Genomic DNA, 22,973 nt, shown 5'->3' on the forward strand with positions numbered 1-22,973 from the left:
GTAAGTGCCTTAGATTCCTCTTTTTCTTTTATTCTTTAGATTTCTTTATCAATTATTTACTATGGTCAAAAAGTTAAATCTACTGGGGTACTATTTTCTGCCTTTGTTATTTATGTGGTCAAACAATCAACTTGCTTAGTCCATTGTACTCTTTAATTTATTTAAAATTGATATCCCTCAATCCATAGGACATACAAAAAATGTAACATTAAGACATCTACCATGTCTACTGGGAATTGAAAGTAATAGAGAAACTATTTTGATAATATGGCATAATACTAAAATCATATATATTATTATCAGAATTCATACATTTATTTCTATACACCCTCTTCAGAAAATGAAATTTTATCTAATGGTTCTATTAAATTCTAGTAGGTTAATTGGGTACAAGATATTTTTGTGTGAACCCCTGAGGGTTCACGCATATTAATTAGTTAGAAATATAGTCTATGGAGGAATATTCGGAAGCTAAATTATTCTTCATTCGGAACTCTTATTCATCTTATCTGTATTAGCCTCCTGCAATTAAGAGCACCTCCATACGGGGGTATCTGAGATATTTAAAACGTCGCAATAAAGAAATTGTCACAAATCGCTTATTTTCTTATCTGATATATGATAAATAACTAAATGTATCTATAGATCACTTTCAAACATGTATGTTCAAGCTATATTTATGCATCGTAAGTGTTCACTTGAGCAAAGTTGACAGTTGCAACGTTTGATAAACAAGTGAAAGTAAATGGTCAAGATTTAACGACCTATTGTATTGGACATCAGTGCCAGATATTAATGGTGTTGTGGTTTCTACATAATGAGTTCTAGTAGGCTTTGGGATTTGTTGATTTGTAACAATAAATTTTATGCACATGTCATTTTGACAAATCAGATAAACAAAAATGTCCGTTTCAAAAACTGAAAATAAAACAAATAAAATAAAGACTGTTTGTTAATATTCCCAGGAAATAATCATATTCTTAATAATAAAAAATATATTATATACTTTTTTAAATAAGGAAATAGATTTAACAATTGCATGTTAATTTTTCATGAGGTCTTTAAAAAATATGTTATGCAAAAGAAAAAAATACAAATACACAAAACAATTAACTCTAGATTTGTACACTGAATAACATGAATAAGCATACAATGGATTCTGTAAACATTGGAAAGTTAGAAAAAGAGTGTATTTGATCTTACGTTCGGGTATTTGTTTAAGCAATTATATATCAATATATGAATTAAGATTGAAAATACATAATATACTGAGACCAACATTCTTTTAATAAATATATCTGAATTTATGAAATTGTGTTTTAAAATTAAAAATTATTATGAAATGTGGTTCCTTCAGCCAACATATATACATAATAAATCTCAAGACTTTAAACCGTTTTTGCTAACTAAATAAATGTTTGTTGCCTATAATTCAGAATTTTATCAGTGTTTCGGGATTTTTTGCTTAAAATTGTTTAAGCATGGGTCCCTTTTCAAAAGTCTCCCAACTACCACCTCGCAAGGTATTCTTGTTGGCATGCGTTTATATGCTTTTTTGATCTCTTGTGACTCAATTTTATTAATGAAATCTTTTGTATCTCGAATGTAAAAGTTAAGCTTCTTCAATAATGGTTTTATAATTAGATCAAGAAATCTCTCAATGCCGTCTCGTGGGAGAGTTACACTTATTGATAATTGGTGGTAAGGAACATTTAATGTCTCCTACTATATCTGACCAGTTCGCAATGCCTCATTAATTATGTCTAGATTTATTTTATGAATTTTTGAAAGAAGGTACATGTGTCCATGTTTTGAATCATTATCATTCTTTAAGAAATACGTATACGTCTGGGAATCCATTTCTTTTTATGCCCCCTACGTAGCGGTGGGGGCATTACGTTTTACCCTTAACCATAGATGTATATACAACTATGCCTTAACTGAGTTGGTTTCCGTTCTCTAACTTAAGTTTGCCTCAAACAAATGTTATGAAACTTATACACAATGCTTATTACCACAAAATACAGATCAAGTTTGAAATTGGTGGCGTCATTTTTTACCGTTCTAGAGTTATGCCCCTTTTCAAATGAAAATTGCTGAATTTTTCATTTCCGTTCTCTAACTTTAGTTTTCCTCAACCAAATGGTATGAGACTTATACACACTGCTTATTACCACAAAATACAGATCAAGTTTGAAATTGGTGGCGTCACTTTAACCGTTCTAGAGTTATGCCCCTTTTCAAATGAAAATTGCTGAATTTTTCATTTCCTTTCTCTAACTTTAGTTTTCCTCAACCAAATGGTATGAGACTTATACACACTGCTTATTACCACAAAACACAGATCAAGTTAGAATTTTGGTTGTGTAACATTTACTGTTCTAGAGTTATGCCCCTTTACAAACATAAAAGTTTCCGTTCTCTTACTTAAGTTAATTTTACCTCAACCATATATTATGAAACTTATACACAATACCTATTACCACAAAAGTCAGATCAACTACAAATTTGGGTAGTGTCACTTTTATCAGTATCACTATTTTGTGGGTTGCAGGCTACGGGTTGCAGGCTGCTCTTTTTCATTAAATTACAAAGTTACATAAAAATCTAAATACTAATTTTCCTTTACAGTTAAAAAGTTAATGAAGAGCTGTGCCATGAGCGCATGATACGCCTGTCGCTTTTTCAATGAATAAAGTTCCATAACTTCTCAATGTCATATCAGAAAATTTTAAAACTGAAGGAGGTTATTTCAATAGATATAAACCAGTCAACAAAGTTTCATGAAAACTGCTCAAAGCATTCTTGAGTTATTGTACATTATTTTATTTTGTTTTAAACCTTTATTTGTTTCTCCAGTTTATTAAGACATATTGACTGACCATAACAATGAAACATTAAAATAGTGAATTTTGAACTTAAACAAATTGTATCTGACAATATATATATATATATATATATATATATTAAATATATATAAAATATACATATATATATATATATATTTGGAAAATGTTGTTTGTGCTGTATTTAGACCCCTCTACCAAGAAATTTGTTTTGCATGCACACGTATAAAAATTGCGGTTTGGACCTTGTTTTCAATTTAGATTTGTTTATATATATATTTAGTACTAAATACAGAAATTTTGTATACCTAATAAAGTTTCTTTCCTCAAGTCTGCATAGCTAAACCCGTATCGCATACCACGTATCGCACCCCTTTTGGAACATCTCGAGATTGTTTCCGGAACTCCTCGGTTGTTATCCGCTTGAAATTTATGCAATTATTTTTTTTCTTTTACCGCATCTCTTTCAAATAAAAGACCAAAGATTATATATAATTTAATCTTTTTCCGAGGCTTCGCTAGGTCTCCAATGTTACGTCATCAAGGGGCGACTTCATATATCGAATGACGTCAAATTTTGACATATGATGTCCAGTTGCCGTATTTTCTGGCATGAAACGAAATGTTTCCACATTAAATAAGCGTCAGCAAGAGGGCTAAGCAGCAGCGGACAACAATCTACTTTTGAGGGAGGGCTGGGAGGGAGAGCTAGCAAATTTGATGAGGTCAGAATATTTGTTTCAAACATAAAGGCAGCCAAGCTTAAATCCTTGTCAATAAGGTAATGCCCAGGTAGACTAAGTCTATCATCTAGAAATGATGTTAACAGTCTTTATAAAAAATGTATTCTTAAATCCTGAAAAATATGTCCAGGCTTTAAATGCAAGTAAATAAAAAGGCATTTATTCAAAGTTAAAATACATTTGGTACATAATAACATATAACAAGAACTGCTGGACTTTAAAATGTAAACTAACTGAAATGATGCCACTATTCTAGCTAAGTTAGTCTAACCTTGGATATAATCAAAGCTGTATATTCACCATCCTTGTCACTTTGTAGTTTAGGGATGCATACCAAAAGTTGTGTAAAAATCAATTAAATCGAAAGTCACCATTGAAGCACATTTTGACGTGAGAACTCTAATGTTACAAACTTTTGTTAGTTTTTTTATTAGCTCACCTGGACCAAAGGGCCAACTGAGCTTTTCATGTCACTTGAGGTCCGTCATCATCGTCCTTTGTCGTCAGTTAACTTTTACAAATCTTCTCCTCTGTAACTACTGGGCCAAAGTTAACCAAACTTGGCCACAAACATCATTGGGGAAAATAGTTTTCACAGACAAATCAGACAACCAATTGTTGGGTTGCTGCTCCTGAATTAATAGTTTATAAGAAAATTTTGCAGTTTTTGGTTATTATCTTGAATATTATTATGGATAGAGATACATTATAAACAGCAATAAGGTTCAGCAAAGTAAGATCTACAATTAGGTCAAGATGACCAAAATGGTCAATTGACCCCTTAAGGAGTTATAGTCTATTTTAAGAATTTTTCATAAATTTTTGTAATCTGAAACTACTGGGCCAAAAACATGAAATAGAATCAAATTTTCCCACTTTTTTTTTTCAATTTTGCCTATTATCTTGAAAACTATAATAGATAGAGAGAAACTTTAAAATGCAAAAATGATCAGAAAAAATACTCTTTTGTGTTTGGAGCAAGAGCTAAATAAAATCATGAAGCGAAAGAGAAACTAAACAGACTTCATTGATCAGCAATATAAGATACAAAAAAAAATTTAGTAAAGAACTATTAAAAAAACATACACAAGATAATTTAAATCATCTGGTGAAGGTATACACATGTATATATATATATATGTGACAAAATATTCCCTTCAAACTATCCTGAACCAGTTATTTCAAGACAGAATTACATTTGTATATAGTCATTATGCATTAATTAGGGAATGATGTGTAAATTTCAAACACACTGTTGTTGAACTTTTAAAGAAATATTTGATAGAGAATCATTGTAATTATCTTTTTATATAATTTATATTACTGTATCTAAACTTCAAAGTGAATTAACTTGCCATTTTCTTCTTTGAACTGTTTTCCTCCACTGCATGGTTCTTCACAAAATCACCACAAAAACAATAGTAATAAACATGATACAGATAGTAATAAGAGTAGTGTATTCTTGATGAATTTCAACATTTTATATTCCTCTACACATTTTATGATGTCCAAGTAATGAGGTCATGACATCAATATGAATCCATAGTAACCAATGAGATAAAAGAGAAATTCATTTTATGTCTTCCTAGATCTTTGGATAAAAACAGGTCACATTTACTTGTACATGTTGTGTGTATTATGCTTAAAAAACATAAAAACACAAGTAAATGTTATACATATATATACTCACCACATTGATTCAATGGACATAATTAAGTATAATGGTAGTAGGTCTATTAGTGTAAATAAAAGTGAAATCATAAGAAGGATTAGAATACACAGTATTATATGTTCACAATGACATACAGGGAGAGAATTTTGAAAAAAATATTGTAAGTAATAATTTCATACTTAATGCCAATAATTGGTTTATTTTTTCTGTTTTGTGTATGGTCTGCTTAAAGTTTTATTTTGAGGAGGATTAAGGGGGGTGGGGCTAGTGGTCCCCGGCGAAATTGACTAGTATGCATGTTGTGTGTTGCATGTTGCATGTTTCGTGTTGCGTGTTACATTGATCTTCGATTATAAATAAATTTCTTTTACAATTTTTGTAAAATTGGAAGAATTTTTAATTAGGATATACAAAAACTTTTTGTAAAATTGGAAGAATTTTAATTTGGATATATACAAATATTTTTGGTAAAATTTCTCATCAGTCATCGTATAAATTCACCCTTTAAAATGTCTTTGACTTACATCATGGAGTCTGCACTTCTATCAATATCTGTCTTTCATATTATTAAGGTTTAAAATATTGTCATTGAGCTTAAGTTTGTAAACTATATTTGATCTCTAATCAGTTTTTAATTGTTGACAATAATTTGCTATTTTCAGGAGTGTTGATATTACTAATTAATTGTTTTTATGTACTTTAGCAGACTGACCCATTGACTGTTAAATTTAATGTATTGTGCAGCTGTCATGGTTGTGAATCAACTCTAATCATCTCTCATTACTAGCCCTATATTATATGATTTCGTTGTTTTTATATCCTGTTCCTCAAGTTGTGTGATCTGGAACTACATTCTACTTTTAAATTGATTCATATTAGAAAGTATCCAAGCCCTGGTCAATATTACATGTATTAACAATATTGTTTTAAATGTTAAAATGTGAAAAAGTTGAGTATGTATAGTGATGACTTTCCAAAAAGGGAGGGGGACTGGGACATGCCCGCTCCATTTTAATACTGTAAGTTGGAGAGGGCAGAACCAAATTTGACCCCAAAATCCTGATTTCATAAAGATTTCCAAGATAAAGAACCCACACTTACAGATAAGAAAAATGAAGCAGGCCTGTCCTCCTTTCGGAAAAAAAATGGATCCGCCTCTGATTAGCTACCTCCATTCGATACGTCTATGCTAATGAATGTGTCTCTCTTTAACTATATGTATTTGTATATATGATGGAATTTGTAGATAACAAATATGTATATATTAAATTTGAATCAATTCAATTATAAGAGATCATTTCACCTTTAGCTTGATAAATTTTTTATTTATTTTAGCCAAATATAAAAATCTCTGTCATTGAAAATAATTAACCATGTTAACAGGTCATAAAATTCTATCAAATTATCCCATATCATCTAATTAATACTACTATAGATCAGTCTCCAGAATCCAAGTTTTGATGACTTTTGTTGATAGGTTAATTAAAAATTTCAAATGAATTGAAGGATACACTATATATATATACATATGTATGTCATCATATAGTTTCATGTTTGGTCCATTTATTACCAAGCATAATATAGTCATGATAGTACAGAATAAATATGACTCATGTACATTCAGTTATAACATTAAACCTCATGTAAATTTAACAAATGAATATTAAAAATTTTTAGCCTTCATTTTTCAGATTCTGTTACTTTAACATAAAAAAAAGTTAAATTTACAGACACTGGTAAAAACATATATATAATACATAAATTTGTTCTCATGACAGAAAAAAAATCAAACCACCATTCATCTATCATGTAATGAAGGTATTGTTATATAATTGTGAATGACGTCATAGAAATAGCAATCAAACAACAAAAAACAAAAAAGAAAGAAAAGACTTCCCTAATGTACAAAAAAATTAACTTTATCTACATGCAACATGCAACACGCAACATGCAAAATAGCAGTACCCCCGCCGGGGCACCCCTTTTTGAAAAAAATTTGGTTGATTAATTTTTTTAGGGATCGAATCACTGAAGAAAGCTTAAGTTTGAGCGGGCCCCTTTTGAAAATTCTGGATCTGCCACTGCATACCACAGACATACAGAAATTAAGGATGTTTTATAATTTTAAAAAATTCTAATATATCAATTAAAACTTTTTATATTGATATATGCATTAGTGATAAATTTAATAATCTGTCACCTAAGGATATTTGCCTATAGATGTTTTATGTGCCACCTTTGGGCATTATGCTTTCTGATGAGTCATGAGTATGCGTCTGTTCCTCCATCTGTCTTTCTGACTTCAAGTTTAAGTTTTGATGAAGTTGAAGTCCAATCAACTTGAAATGTTCCTCCATCCGTCTTTCCGGCTTCAAGTTTAAGTTTTGATGAAGTTGAAGTCCAATCAACTTGAAACTTAGTACATGTTCCCTATGATATGATCTTTCTTATTTTAATGCCAAATTAGAGTTTTGACCCCAATTTCATGGTTCACTGAACATATAAAAATGATAGTACCAGTGGGTCATCTGTGTACTATGGACACATTATTGTTGTTGATTTAAATGCAAAAAAAAGTATTAAGAATTAGTTTCTGAATTTCAGGAGTTGATAATTGCCTACAAGAATTTTGCATACAAGTATAATGAGTATGGTACTTGAAAAAAAAAATTGACATGGATGAGATTTTAGATGGGGTTTACAAAATAGAGAATAACGGGCAAAATGTGCAGAATAAAGGTAAAAAAAAAAATAATAAATAGGGAATTTAAGTAGGAAACCAAAATAAATATTAGAGAATAATAGGGTGCTGAAATATAAAGAATAGAGATTAAAAAAAATTAACAAAAGATTAAAGAAAAACAATCCAATATACATGTATTAAAGGATAAAGATATACAGAACCCCTATCTAGACCTTAATAAATCAAGCCATAAACACATAAATGACAAATACCCTAATAATTGTTTTTAGGTCAGACAAGAGTTCGTCTGCAAAAGACTCATAAGTAACTTCCGAATAACAAAAGTTTAAAAGGCCAAATAATGTACAAAATTAAAAACTTGGATAATCAAGAGAAAAACCGAGAAAGACAGAATTCATACATAAAATACAAAACTTAGAACCTCAGCACCATCTGGGAATAGGACTTGCATTATTTCCTTATTTTAATTGACAATTGATCCTTTAAAGCAGTTATTGCCCTTGAAAGAATATTTTACCAAAATTTTTTTTAGGTTTTTTGGTACTTAAATTGTTTTAATCATGGAAGTATTATATTTCATTTACTTCCATGGTTGAATTAAGTTTTTCATAGTAAGGAAGTGTCTTCATAAGAATACCAGTTTACATGTGTTGTTTACATTAATGTCATTAATTAGTTCTGCACAGTTAAACATTAGAAGGAACTATTAGGTTCATATAAATTATTTTATAGCTGTTTCACTAATAGGTTTTTATGGAATTTGTCACCTATTGTAGAATCTGTTTTAATAAGATGCCAGTATTTCCTGAATACTTTTTGAAGTTTTCTGCTTAAGCATGTTAAGCATTCGAATGATAATTTGTAATGAATGGTATATTATATATATCTATTTTCAACTTTGTTCTTTTTCTTAGTAAAGACATAATTTCATAGAAATTGATCTAATATCCACCTATTTAGGTGAAAATCATATCTCTGGTCTGATTTCATAGACAAATTTCATAGAAATTAATCTAATATCCACCCTGCATTAGTGCAAATCACCATTTTTAATTAATGTGCCTTCGAACAGTTCATGTGTAAAAAAAAAGCTAAGGATGATAAACATTTTCAGCATGAAGTCTTATGCCATTCTGTTCTTATTTCAGATTGACATATCCATAGGACATGCAGTTAGCCTAGACAAATAGGAAGATAAAGGTCTCTGATTTAATTCTCTGTGAAGTTCAAGGTCTTTCTTAGTCTAAAAATGGGAAGATTTGAAAGGTAAGTTTGAAAGTTTGTAAGTGTACAAAAATATGTTATGTCTAACAAAATGTGCTGTTTCACAAATAAAATACTCTGTCTCTCAGACACTTATGTAGCAATAAGGCCACTATATTTGTGTATGAAATGATTTTAAGCTGTATTTGCCTGACGGGTTATACTGACCATGCCTTTATTTTCATGGATATTTACGGATCAAGTTTAAGTGATAATTGTAGTAAAAGCGTCATATTTTCAATCATAAGTAAAGCAGGCATAGTTGTTAATTTCTGTGTCATTTGGGCTCTTGTGGAGAGTTGTCACATTGGCAATTATACCACATCTTCTTTTTTATATGACATTTGAATGTTGCATTTGTATAATCAAGCGTACTGGCAGCACACATTAGCTGGCCAGTTGTTTATTAGCATTCATGTTCACAAATAGTGCAAATTAGGGACATGATAAGGAAGACCTTTGTTATGCCCCCGCAGTAGTTTTACCCTTGTCTGTCTGTACGTAAGTCCTTCCATACTTCCCAAAGTTGGTTTCCGTTCTCTAACTTCAGTTTGCCTCACCCAAATGATATGAAACTGATACACAATGCTTTATTATTACCACAAAACACGGATCAAGTTTGAATTTTGGTGGCGTCATTTAGTTTAACCGTTCTAGAGTTATGCCCCTTTACAAACAAAAAAATTGCTGAATTTTTTCGTTTCCGTTCTTTAACTTTAGTTTGCCTCAACCAAATGCTATGAAACTTATACACAATGCGTATTACCACAAAATACAGATCAAGTATGAATTAAGGGGGCATCACTTTAATTGTTCTGCAGGTATGCCCCTTTAAAAATGAAAAAGATGCTTATATTTATAGTTTCCGTTCTCTAACTTTAGTTTGCCTCAACAAAATGCAATGACACTTATACACAATGCTTTTTATAAATCACAAAATATAGATCAAGTTTGAATTTTAGGGGGTCACTTTAACTGTTCTAGAATTATGCCCCTTCACAAATTGAAACAGTGCTGAATTTTTCATTTCCATTCACTAACTTTAGTTTGCCTCAACCAAATGCTATGAAACTTGTACACAATACTTATTACCACAAACTATAGATCAAGTTTGAATTTTGGAGTTGTCACTAAATTTTCTAGAGTTATGCCCCTTTGCAAATGGAAAAATTGCTGATTTTTTTGTTTCCGTTCTCTAAATTAAGTTTGCATCAACCAAATTTTATGGAACTTATACACAATACCTATTACCACTAAACTCCGATCAAGTGTTTTTAGATAAAGTCACTTTTACTGTTCTTCAGTTATGTCCCTTTATAACTTTATATGATATGCAAGCGGGGGCATCATCTGTGGTCCATGGACATATTCCCCATTTAATTTTTTGTTAAACATCGATTTTTTACTTTTTTGGTGTCGGAGCCGATAAATTAGGGTTGGAAGGGCAATCAAAACACATCTTTTTTGTTGTTAGCCCTATTGAAAACTATAGTAAAGAGATGGAAACTTTGAATAGTAAAAATGATTAACACCATAAGATCTACATATAAGTCACATGGCCAAAGTCATCAGTTGAGTTATTGCCTGTCAGTGATGGGTTTGTTTGGTTTTTTTTTTTATGGAAAATAGAAACTTTAAAAAGCAAAAATGATGATTGTGAGCTTTTAAATTAGATATTTTTTTTAAATCCAAGTTGATTTGAAATAGTTATAGAAATTTTTAAAGATGACTACCTGAAATTTAGTTCAAACTAAAAATTGTAGCTTTTATCATGTTTATACCTATTAAAATTAAATCCTTAAGTTTGAAAGCAATAAACCATATATTATAAAATAACCTGTTCAATACATAATTGATATAGTTGGGCTGATTTAAGACCAGTCAAGACTAAATTTAAAGGTCAAGACAGGTGGAGACTGGGTCAAGACTAAGTAGAGACTGGTCGGGACTGGTTGAGCATTTGACAAGACCATATTCTGACTTTACCAAGATTATCAAGTACTCTTCGACTCATTAGGTTAAATTGTAGACCAAAGTCAAGTACAGTTAAGTACAGTCTAGATTATGTTGAGTCTTTTCAAGTAAAAATGCGCTCACTTTGAAAGCCAATTTTACAGTGACAGCGACAATCACAGGCGAGACACCGTGTTCTTTGGAACCCTTACAAATTTTTCTTAAAACCATTTAAATTTGCCTTGTTTGTTTTCAGACAATTATTGGTAAAGTAACATAATTAAATTAATAGGATTAGAACTTTTCCCCCCTTTAAAAGAAGAAGATATCTATAGTATGATTGCTAATCCTAATGATAACGCTAAAAGTAAAAAAAAAAAATGTTTTATTTTTTAAAACTTTTCCAGTTTGCCCCATTTGTTTGTAGGTAATAATCGGTAAAGTAACACACATATATATATATATATATATATATATATATATATATCAAAAAATGAAAACACCAGATTAGAAAAAATGATGCAGTATGATAGCTAAGGAGACAACTGCCCTAATCTGAACAAAATTTAAATATCATCAGTGTGGTAAGGCTTCAATTATTGAACAAAACAAATGACAAACAGTAACATGAGTAAGTTATGAAAGGACCTGTGATAACAAATTCATCTATTATCATGATTATAAGAAAGAACAAAATATGCCGGGAAAAAAAATCATGAATAATATGCCTGAAGGACTTTAAAATATTGAACTTGAATTGACTTTTCTTTGTAGGATACATAGAAATCTTGGAGGACAAATTGACTCAAGTCTTAAAAGACACAGATATGAAGATAAACAAGAGGAAAAGAATGCCAAACATAGTTTAAAGGACTGCATACTTCCTGATATCTTTCAAATTATTGTGTCTTTTTGGTATAAATGTAATAATGCAATATCATCTTATTTGTATAGGCATGTATACATCCTGCAAATCTTGTTGGTACCTTTTAGCTCCTTTTAATGCAACCACTATTTTTAAAACATTGTAGTGATTGTATTTCTATATGTGAGTTTATTAGTTAACTAGCGCGTGCCGCGTAGTAATTGCATATATATGCATTATTAAATACCATACCTATCATCAATCTTAGTCTTTTTAATTAAGAAATAATTTTTAAAACAAGTTTTTTTAATGGAATTTTATTTTCTATGTTTAACCTGTTATATGCACTTAGTCAAATATAGCATGTTGCAAAAGAGATGCAATAGAGAGCAAACATTATATTTCATGTTTACATAAAAACCTTCTAAATCTATCAAAATTCTGTGTTGTAAAATCTTAAAGATTTTGTTTTTCAGGATTTTTCCCAATATGTTTAAGAAATCTGTAGCATAATATTTGCTTGTAGATTTTATTTCGGGATTTTTCCTGAAATGGGTAAAAAAAACTATGCACCAAGTGTGTGCCTGATAATAGATTTATATTTTCGGGATTTTTCCCGAAATGTGAAAGAAATTATTAGTCATGAGTTCTAGCATTTACATAGATTTTCGGGATAAATCCCCAAATATTTGAAGACATCTGTGTTATACATTTTGTACTTAGTTTATTTTTGTCGGGATTTTTCCCGAAATGTGTTTCAGATCAGTTTGTCAAAACGCTTTGCCAACAATTTTTAATATGTTATAAATAATAATGTTGAAAATGATTTCGGGACATTTCCCGAATAACAAGTGTCACATACATATTTACCACTAATATTTTAAAACTTTCATATATTTTGGGAAATTTCCCTAACATTAAATTTAAGTTTTATCAATTTTAAGAATAAAAACATGGAATATTGTAAAAATTGTGTGTTTCTTTATGAAATTTGCATTCATTTATAGTAAACATTAAAAAAGATTATAAAAAGGAATAAAATGGATTTTACTCTTTTAAAATAGAGTCAGTTTCTAGTAAATTTTAGAAAAAAAATCAAATAACACCATTACAAACTTATATTCAATTTTTAGAAATTTACCTGTGACGTCACTTTTTGTTGCGTGGATACACTCGTGTGACGCCTAGTTCATAATTCTATTATGCTGTATTTGTGTACTGTCGTAAAATGATTTTAGGTGTTCGTTGTTATTCCGGGGTTAACATGTCGAAATGTACTGTTATATTACATTTTTATGTATTTCTCTGTCCTGAATGTTCTTGCATTTATTTGTACTGTATTCCAGTCACGTTATGTTGTCATTTTAGCGGCATTTGTAACATTGCCATAAAAGCGGGAGGTTTGGCAAGCCATAAAACCAGGTTCAACCCATCATTTTGTTTTAAAATATCCTGTACCAAGTCAGGAATATGACAGTTGTTATCTAATAGTTCGTTTCTATGCTTTTGTTTTTGTTGCACTTCAGTGTGTCTGTTGTTCCGTTGTTTTCCTCTTATAGTTGATGTGTTTCCCTCGGTTTTAGTTTGTAACCCGGATTTGTTTTCTATCAATCGTTTTATGACTTTTGAACAGCGGTATACTATTGTTGCCTTTATTTAACACATAAACCGCGAGAGAGAGATCAGAAAATGATTTATAATAAGGAAATTAACACTGAAAGAGAGAACATCCTTATTTTTTGTTTAAAAAGCAAAAAAAAAAAAAAAAAAAACAAAATACGACATAACAATAATAACATTGATTTACATGACAACCTGTAAAAAACAGTTAAAACTTGAAAATCAATGACCTGATACGGGAATTATGTTCTGTCAATTAATAACAGATATTTCAACAAGTGAAACATCTCCAAGTGAAAACTACCGAAAGTAAGAAATCACTTCATTGCTTAATTTCATGTTTCGATATTGACACATACGGACGACTTAAAACTAGAATGTATACCAACCGGGATGACTTCAGCTTTCCAATTGTCTTAGATGTTAAGATGTTATATAGATTTTACCGAATGCGTCTAATACCCGATTACGACATTTTGATTGAGTGTGAATTTGCATGGCGGGAGATGCAATCACAGAATAAGACACTTACACTGTCGACGGAACCGCTCTTGTTCCTTTTTGAGTTCATGAATTTGTCTGTTTTTTCATAATCGATTATTTGAACATCCATAAACTACTGACGCCTTAATCTATGCACAAAACATGCTCTTGACTTGGGACAGGCAACTACAGAATACTGCGCGGTAAGTGAAGTTTAACATACTACTAAATTACACTCTATGAAATATTTTGTCAAAGTAATGCGTGATTTGCAGGCGATATTTTTATGACAATAACAATTGCATGAAACAAAATAGACAAATTCAATCTATATAATAGAAATAAAAATTATTATCATTACTCACATTGGAACTGTAGGACATCTTTCATGTGGACCAATTATATGTATAACATCTGCAATATCACACACACACAGTTACATGTATTCTGAAGACCATTGAAAGACAAATTTTGTACGATTTTTAATTGACTGGTGATTGTTTTTTAATTTATATTCTTTAGATTTAATTACCTCTTTTGGTGTGATTTATCAGAAATCCAACATACAATTATAGATAAATCAGCATTAGATAAGACGAGCTCTAATATGTAAATTTGTGCAATTTTGACGTTTCAACTATATCACCAAGAAATACATGCGACAATCAAAGATAGCATAGTACACATATTTTTTGCTAACGTTTAATCTCCAAAAATATAAACTGACTGTGGTATTATATTGTTAGTAGATGACTTTTATTCGCATAACAGTTGTATAAGTTGTATAAACACTCTATATTATTTGAAACATAGAGTATGCTCTCAAATGTTACACTTTATTGTTGGATTAAGAAAAGTTAAAACTCGAGTGTTACAAATGATATTTGAATAACACTTGACGCACGCAAGGAAAATTATATCATACGTTTATTGTTTAGAAGACACTGCTATAAAACAATAACAGCAGTGGTATCGAATCATTGCTGGTAAATTTAAATAATATTTTATAAAATGTGTAATCCTTTTTCGCTTTTCTGGATTAACCTTCATCAGAACACTAAATAAATATGTAGAAATGTTTAAAGCTAATTCAAAATGAGGGAACCAATCATGATTAGTCAACATTGTGGAAGGGAGTTGGAATCTTCGATTTTGAGTAGTTTCGTGATCAAAAAGGAATTTTAGAAGACTATGTAATCAATCATATCTGTACTGAGCACTGGCTACTGATTTAAAGTACAGTATAATGTGGAAGTCCATTTAAGAAAATATATATGTTATAACAAACATACTTTTACGTCGTATCCCTTTCGACAGGAGTACTGTTCCAGCTGTACTCAAAATAAATATTCCAATGGCAATAATACAAAACATCACTGTACGTAAATCGAAAGTAGCTGTCATATCTAAACAAATAATCATTATAATGATAATAAAATCAACAAAATTGAATAAAACAAATGAATTGCAATTTGAAAAAAAATATGATATATCGAATATTTAGTAATATAGAATCATACAACAAAAAACGTGTATCTGAATAAAATCATAAACTTTCAATTTATGTATGCGCAGAATGACAAACATATGAATTACATTTTGTGTTATCATATAATTAAACTTCATAGTAGAGTAGGTTTGAAATAATAAATTCAATTTATTATGCAACATTTAATGCGTAATTAAACATGTGCATTTTTGTAAGTATATGACATAATATGACTGATATTTATCATATATGTGTGTTGCATGGTATCTTAAATGAGGGACTTCTATAATTTGATAAGTATTTCATCGAATGGACTTTACCTTCGACAGCAACATGTGCATAACATGAAGAGATTAGGTATGATTACCAATGAGACAACTATCCACCAAGGTTCAAACAAAGCAGATGTAAGCAATTATAGGCAACCGCACGGCCCTCGACCATGAGAAAAAACCGACACTGCACAGACGGCCAAAAAAGGCCCCGACATGAAAAACATGAAACAAAGAATGTGACGAGGCCAAAAACGTCTGCGAGTGTCCAATCCTCACCCAACCTGGGACAGCGGTGCAATAACACAGCACAAGAACACACCATAAAATCAGTTGAAAAAGGCCTAACTCATCAGATCTACACAAAGCAGAATATATAATCAAACACAAACACAGATTGGATTTGGCAGGGTATACATCACCCCCTCATTCCTAACAATAAAATTACAACTAGCAGAGATCTGGACGCACTCGCAGTTATTGACAGCTAGTTCAAAGCCAATGAAACCTAATAAAAAATAATCATGAATATAAGACAAAAATATCAATCAGTACATTTCAAACATCTATTGGATTTAATGAAAAGACTTCAATAACAGTCACAGATAAACATGACCTTGTGTAATGCCAAAATAAAGGATCGACAGATTGTAGTACCGTTAAAGTGCATATGTGTATAAAACAACTATTGGTATGATTGCTTTTAATATAGTTTACACATAATGGATTCGATTTCAAACATTTATACGCACCAAATGTCTTATTTGAAGAATACGACATATCTTACCTTGTGTACTTAACTTATTCACGTCAAAAAAGAGTCTTGTTTCATTAAATGTATTCTGGATAAATAAAACGTATTCCCCAATTAAAGATGATCTGATTGACAAATGAGCAATATATCCACCACATTCAATGCTTTTATTATAAATAATAAGTTCAATCTTCTTTCTATCTACCGTTTGCAACCGGTCTGTCGAATTGGTAAGTGTCTGGTTTGATTGCTGCCAAGTAAGAATCACCTCTGTAGAAGAGTAAAATGTCGCAAAAAGGGTTGTTTGTTGTCCCAGGATTACGCCCGACGAGATTATCACTGGTGAAGCTCAAATTAAAGAAAAAAAAAACGATGTATATAATCTAGTTAGATTTGAACTGTTCAAATTGATTGCTTTTTCATAACTTTGTCAGCCTAGTGGTTTATCACATGCATATTTTTATAATTACTTCGTGTAAACAACTACAGTATTTTTTCTCGTGCTATTGTGATTTGTTTTTTTCCATTTTTTTTGTATTTTATATGTATGTGTATTTATTTATTTTTTTGTTGAACATATTTAAAGTTTTTGATAAAGCTAATAGTTTTTTGCACATCCTTCACTTTCGATGTCTTATATTTAACAAGATCAATCATATAGATAGTTTGAGATACACAAACATTGAATCTAGGTACCTCATGAAATCATGGCTATGAAAAAAATTGATATGGGGTTGGCGCGGATAGTGTTGGCGCTCTTTAATTTTTTTCCCAAGTTGAATATCTACCTTAAAGACTAAAGAAATGTTGTGGTCAAACATACAAAGTTGCGACTTGATGTGCTAAATATTTCCCATAGAAGGTTTTTCTAAATATAACGGTTTCCAATTTACTAACTGAAAGGCCACACACCTAGGAAGTCACTTGGAAAAGTCCCTTTGAGTTAGAGTTTTGCATTATGGCCGGCATTTGTGGAATGAATTTTAAAAGAGGATTTCATAAATACAGAGTGATAGAAGCTTTATAGAAAACAAAATAACCAGTGTGTGGCTTTATTCAATGCTTAGTAAAATTTCCTCCAAAGGCATTGCTCTCCTTTTAATGTATAAGATACATGTAAAAAAAAGTCTAATGTTAAAAGGTCATTGTGATTAACCTTCATTTTTAAACTTGACCTTAACAAGAGATAGTTAACATGATTTTGCGCTGAGCTTTTGCTCGCAAGCATTAATTATTTCTATTAAAGTGGAGTATTAAGGACCATTCCCCTCTTCGATTTTCTAATACTTGTTTCGGTGTATGTATCTAATTCATAACAAGGTTTGGCTTTCGGTGGCAATATATGATTACAGTTGATCTGAGAGGGTTGTTTCTAAATAGGTTGTGTCCGTCCGATCATTAACATCTTATTACACGTCCAGGTTGTTACACATTGTAGTGCTTTGCATCTTAATGTAATTGAAGAGATCATGAAATTAAACAATAACGCAGACCTACCATTAACAACAAGAACAATAGTCTTATTTGCCACTAGAATTTCATCTCCATATTTATTCCATGCAGCACACATGTATTCTCCGGCATTCTGGTAACTACACGTTTCAATCTCTAAAATCGATTTCATTTCTTGCACGGATCCATTCAAACTGCGAACAAATGTGCCATTAAAATAGTGTATCCATTGGTTAAACCCGTAAACAGGGAGTCCTGTATCAATATTACACGACAATGTAACCGATGAATTGGTGCATGTAACTGTTTCTTCAGACTTTATAATCGGTGGACCTGAAACAGACTTCTTGATAAGAAAGAACATGGAAATAAATCCGTACCGGTTTTGAAATACTTGATTCCTTAAATACTATGTAGATGAATACATATTTTTTGCATACTTCTTAAACAACATACACGAAATATTTTGTTCCGAGAGAAAGATTAACAATTAATCATTGTATGATATATACATTGATATTTGTGAAAGGTATTTTTTATTTGTCAAAACAGGTACATTATATTATCAAGGCGTTAAAGAAATTAATAACAGTACGTAAGTAAAATGTATGTTTTGTATCAAAGTGAAAATAACAGTAGTACTAGAGAAATATTACTACTATTGGAAAAAAAACAATAAACGATAAACGAAAGGCAAAAAATACCAACGGGATATATATGCATGCAATGTATAATATCAGTGTGTTTCTTTAATAAACAAAAATATTACCTGAATATCGAAATAAATTATTTTGCAGACACTAAACTGACTGAATGGTCAACACTGACTTGTTTTGAAGCTTTCCCCGTGTTTATTTCTAATTTTGTACCATTGTAGTGGCCATCTATTTTATAGTTTCGTCTAATATATTCAATCAACTTAGCATTTATTGCAACATATCACTTGTTGCATACCTACACGAGAAACACGAAGAGTGACCCTTGAGGACCAGGATATGCTAACCCGTTCAAAGCAACAAAGACCCGCCATTTTTGATAGAGATCGTGTTCCCAAGACTTTGGTTTTCTGTATAGTGTTCTGAAGAATAATGTTTGACTTTTCAGATTTTTTTTTCTTCTTGGCCACGACTTTGTTTTTTTGTTAGAACTATACATGTAGCAGTTGAGTCATATAATAAAAACTGTAAACAACTTTCAGAAAGGTTTATCAGTACGTACAATATACAACCAACGAGGCAGTTTTCTTTGCAAAGGTTATATTGCCATCATTTCTATTATATGCTTCACATGTATAATCTCCGGTATCATCACAACTGCAGGAATTAAATTTCAAACGTTACTTGTATGCATCTTTTCCCCTGCCAAATGCACAAAAAAATAATCAACGAAAAAGAAACATAACAGACATGAACCAACTACAACAACTGAACTACACGCTCCCGACACGGGACAGGCACACAAAGAGTGTTACGGGTCCAAACACGTCTACGAGCGCCCAATCCTCGCCAACCTTGGACAGCGGTGCAACAACACAACACAAGAACAAAGCATAAAAATCAGTTGAAAAATGCTTAACTCTTTAGAATTACACAAAGTAGACAAACATCACACAAACACAGACCGGACGTGGAATGGTATCCATTAATCCCTCATCCCTAAAAAACAAAAAAGACACCTAGCACAGATCCAGGAGTAATAACAGTTACTAAAGCAGCTAGTTCAAAGCCAATAACATCTATAAAAAATGATCATGCATCTAAGACTAAAATATAAATCAGTAAATATCAAACATCCAATGGATTTAGTGTAAAGAGGTCTTAAATGGTCTGAGAAAAACATGCCATTGTGCAATGTCAGAATAAAGGATCAACAGATTGTAGTACAGTTAAACATTGTAGGTATAGTGCCTGGCTAGGATCGTGGTTTTTCGAGTGATTCGATGGTTTTTTTTTCAAATGTAACCACTTTTTTTCCAGTTAATATGATCAAAAATGTAAACAAACAGACTTCCGTTCTGACAAGGCGTGATATAGAAGCTTGAGTTTAATATACAAGGTTTCTACAAGGTATGTTAGTATTTGAAATAAAAAGATATTATCAATCCGACATTATTTTTCGTTAAAAAGGTTAAATGTAGCCTTACAAGGATTTTATTCCAAAATACAGAATGAAGCCAATGTTATAAACATACCAATGGAAATGTCGAAGGAAATGAATACATAGAATCTATATACCCTTGTAGCAAAATTTCAGTCTGAAACGGTCATTTTGGTCTGATCAAGTCTTGATCGACTTAATTTACCGCTAGGGAAAAACGTTAAGATCTGTTTAGACTTTCAGACTCTGTTCCAATATATCGTGTTCAGTCAGATCAGTCGTGTCAAGATAAACAAGACGGATTCTTCTAGCGTTCAAATAAGACTTTATTAGATCACTTTCAGATACAATAAGACCACAGGTAAAAAATCTGTTTAGTTGCTGTAAGATCGTGTTCAGTCGTGTTAAGATTTTAAATAAAACGGGCGACACTTTATCTGTGTTGATCAGGGGTTACTCCCCCTTTATGAATAAAATCGGCATAGCTTGGAGGATATTCTTTTGTGGTCTTTTAATGTAATACTGTATATCTATTTCATTAAATAACGTATGCAAACGTACAATTCATTTTTTTCCGATAGAATTTTAACGTTTAATTGGTTATATAAGAAAATATTAATTGTTGTAACCGGAAAATGTGTTAGTCATAAAAACTTTGCAGTCGTGCTTTCTGACATAAAGTAGTCATGTATTTATTCATTCCGCCTGTAAAGATATAGTGATAAGTTATATATCCCAAAGATGTTCTGAAATTTTCTTAAACATTTTTTGTTTCTAATGTAATGTAATAGTTCTTATCCATATAAAATTTGTCAAGAAAAATATATTCTAAGTATCTAATTTACTTTATATTTTTGAATATTATACAGATGGCAGTTGCTTGGTGAAAGTTATTTACATTTCAATAAACGGTTATCTAAGCAGTCAACCGAAACGGCTTGTCATAAACTATCTAAATAATTACCCATGCAACGCTTATGATGTTTCATCCATGGACGTAAAATGAATGAAGTTTATTGTTTTATCTTATATAAGGAATAACCGGGTAAAATTATTACATTTAAAAATAAAACATTATTTTTTCAAAATAAATGCAACAAGAATAAAGAATATTTTAAGAATTTAGTTGACAGTTTATATTTACCATTATACCTATAAAGACCGATTTTGATACCTCTCTTGATTTTTTTTTATCATCAAGTTTTTTTTTTTAGCAAGAAATAATACAAGAATAAATCATATTATAGAAAAATATCAAACAACATAAGTTAAGAAACGATTGATAAAATCTAGTGTACGGTTTATAATTCTGTTTCTTATCAGAATTGTTTTTATAACACCAACGTTACTTGTCATTTTAAAAACTTGACCAAAAAGCTATAAAATAACGTAGCAAAATGACCGTACTTATAGATTAGATCTTTGTTTTTCCATTTTGAATTGTTTTACACTAGTCATTTTAGGGACCTTTATAGCTTGCTGTTCGGTGTGAGCCAAAGCTCCGTGTTGAGACCGTACTTTTGACCCATAATTGTTTTATACTTTGTGACTTGGATGGAGAGTTGATTCATTGGCACACATACCACATCTTCTTATTTATATTAACCGGGAGCAGTTTATAACATTTTCATTTCGATAAAAAGAAATATGCAATTCAGTAAATCAAATCGATTTGTACCATATTGTTACATTCAAAGTCTTTAACAGAAGTAAATGATTGATAGAAATACGTTATTTGTATTGCATCGCTCCTAAAATAATGTCCAGTGTCAAATATTACACATCGATAATCACTTAGATGATCAACTGATTCAACAGAAAATTAAACGTAGACTAGGATCAAATGCAATTCATTACGTTACAATTGTATCAAATATTTATATTGCTAAAGACATTCAGTCGAGGAAAAGACACAGGCATTGATTTGTTCTAGCCTGATACGGCGAGCGCGTGTCGACAAAAACAAAAGGTCATGTTTACAAGAAAACAATTGTTGTGAATCAGAGCCAAATTGGCCTTTGTTCCAACTTTACTCATAAATAATGCGTGCTTGTAGACAAAACGTCACAGACAAAAGGTCACAATTCAGTTTCTGAGACTATTTTCTTTGAATAAGAAAATACTTATTTAAAAAAAGAAAATGTGTATGTATCTTGACCTATTGTATGCATGTATATCTAAACCAACTCTGTAAACAAATGTATTAAATGAACAAATAATTGTTTAGAAAACAAACTATCATAGTGGCTTGGTACCTAAACAGCTTCGTGGTGCTAAGACATATTATATCATTTTTATGATTAAAATTTAAAAAATCTTCAGTTATCAAGGCTTATGAACAATTTCATAAACTGTTAAAAGAATATATGTAATAAAAAGTATTTTTTCAAGATATTTCACTTCCATACTTAATCAATCGTCAACAAATTATTTGTTACTTTTTGTCCTGTGAATTTCTGTCCTGTGACTTTTTGTCCTGTGACTTTTCAGTGTCCGCTCATTGTTAAGAATAGGGCCTCCCTTACCCATGACCATGACCTCCCTTACTAATGGAGAGAAAGCTGTAGGGACTACCAATGCTAATTGTTAGAGAGAATAAAAAGTGCATCAGTCATTCTCAATTTTATATTTATTGCGTAAAACAAAACGGTTTTAAATGTTGAATTTAAGGAATGCTCGGATTTAAAAAAATAAATCTTTTTCTTTTGCTTTCCGTTGAAATCATCCTGAATATCATGTAATATTGTACGCTGAACATTC

At 30.8% G+C, this 22,973-nt stretch overlaps 1 long non-coding RNA gene across 1 annotated transcript in view; it reads right to left on the bottom strand.

The window, feature by feature from the left end:
* LOC127718294 (uncharacterized) overlaps positions 1-15,542 on the bottom strand; it is a 39,812-nt gene extending 24,270 nt beyond the window's left edge. The window contains exons 1-2 of the long non-coding RNA XR_007989709.1: positions 15,442-15,542; positions 14,515-14,563 (exon numbers count right to left, since the gene is read on the bottom strand). This is a non-coding gene — a long non-coding RNA (uncharacterized LOC127718294). The remainder of the gene's footprint in view (positions 1-14,514; positions 14,564-15,441) is intronic.
* Between the last annotated feature and the right edge of the window lie 7,431 nt (positions 15,543-22,973).

This window comes from Mytilus californianus, unplaced genomic scaffold (genome assembly GCF_021869535.1).
Source record: "Mytilus californianus isolate M0D057914Y unplaced genomic scaffold, xbMytCali1.0.p SCAF_10, whole genome shotgun sequence".
Taxonomy (NCBI): domain Eukaryota; kingdom Metazoa; phylum Mollusca; class Bivalvia; order Mytilida; family Mytilidae; genus Mytilus; species Mytilus californianus.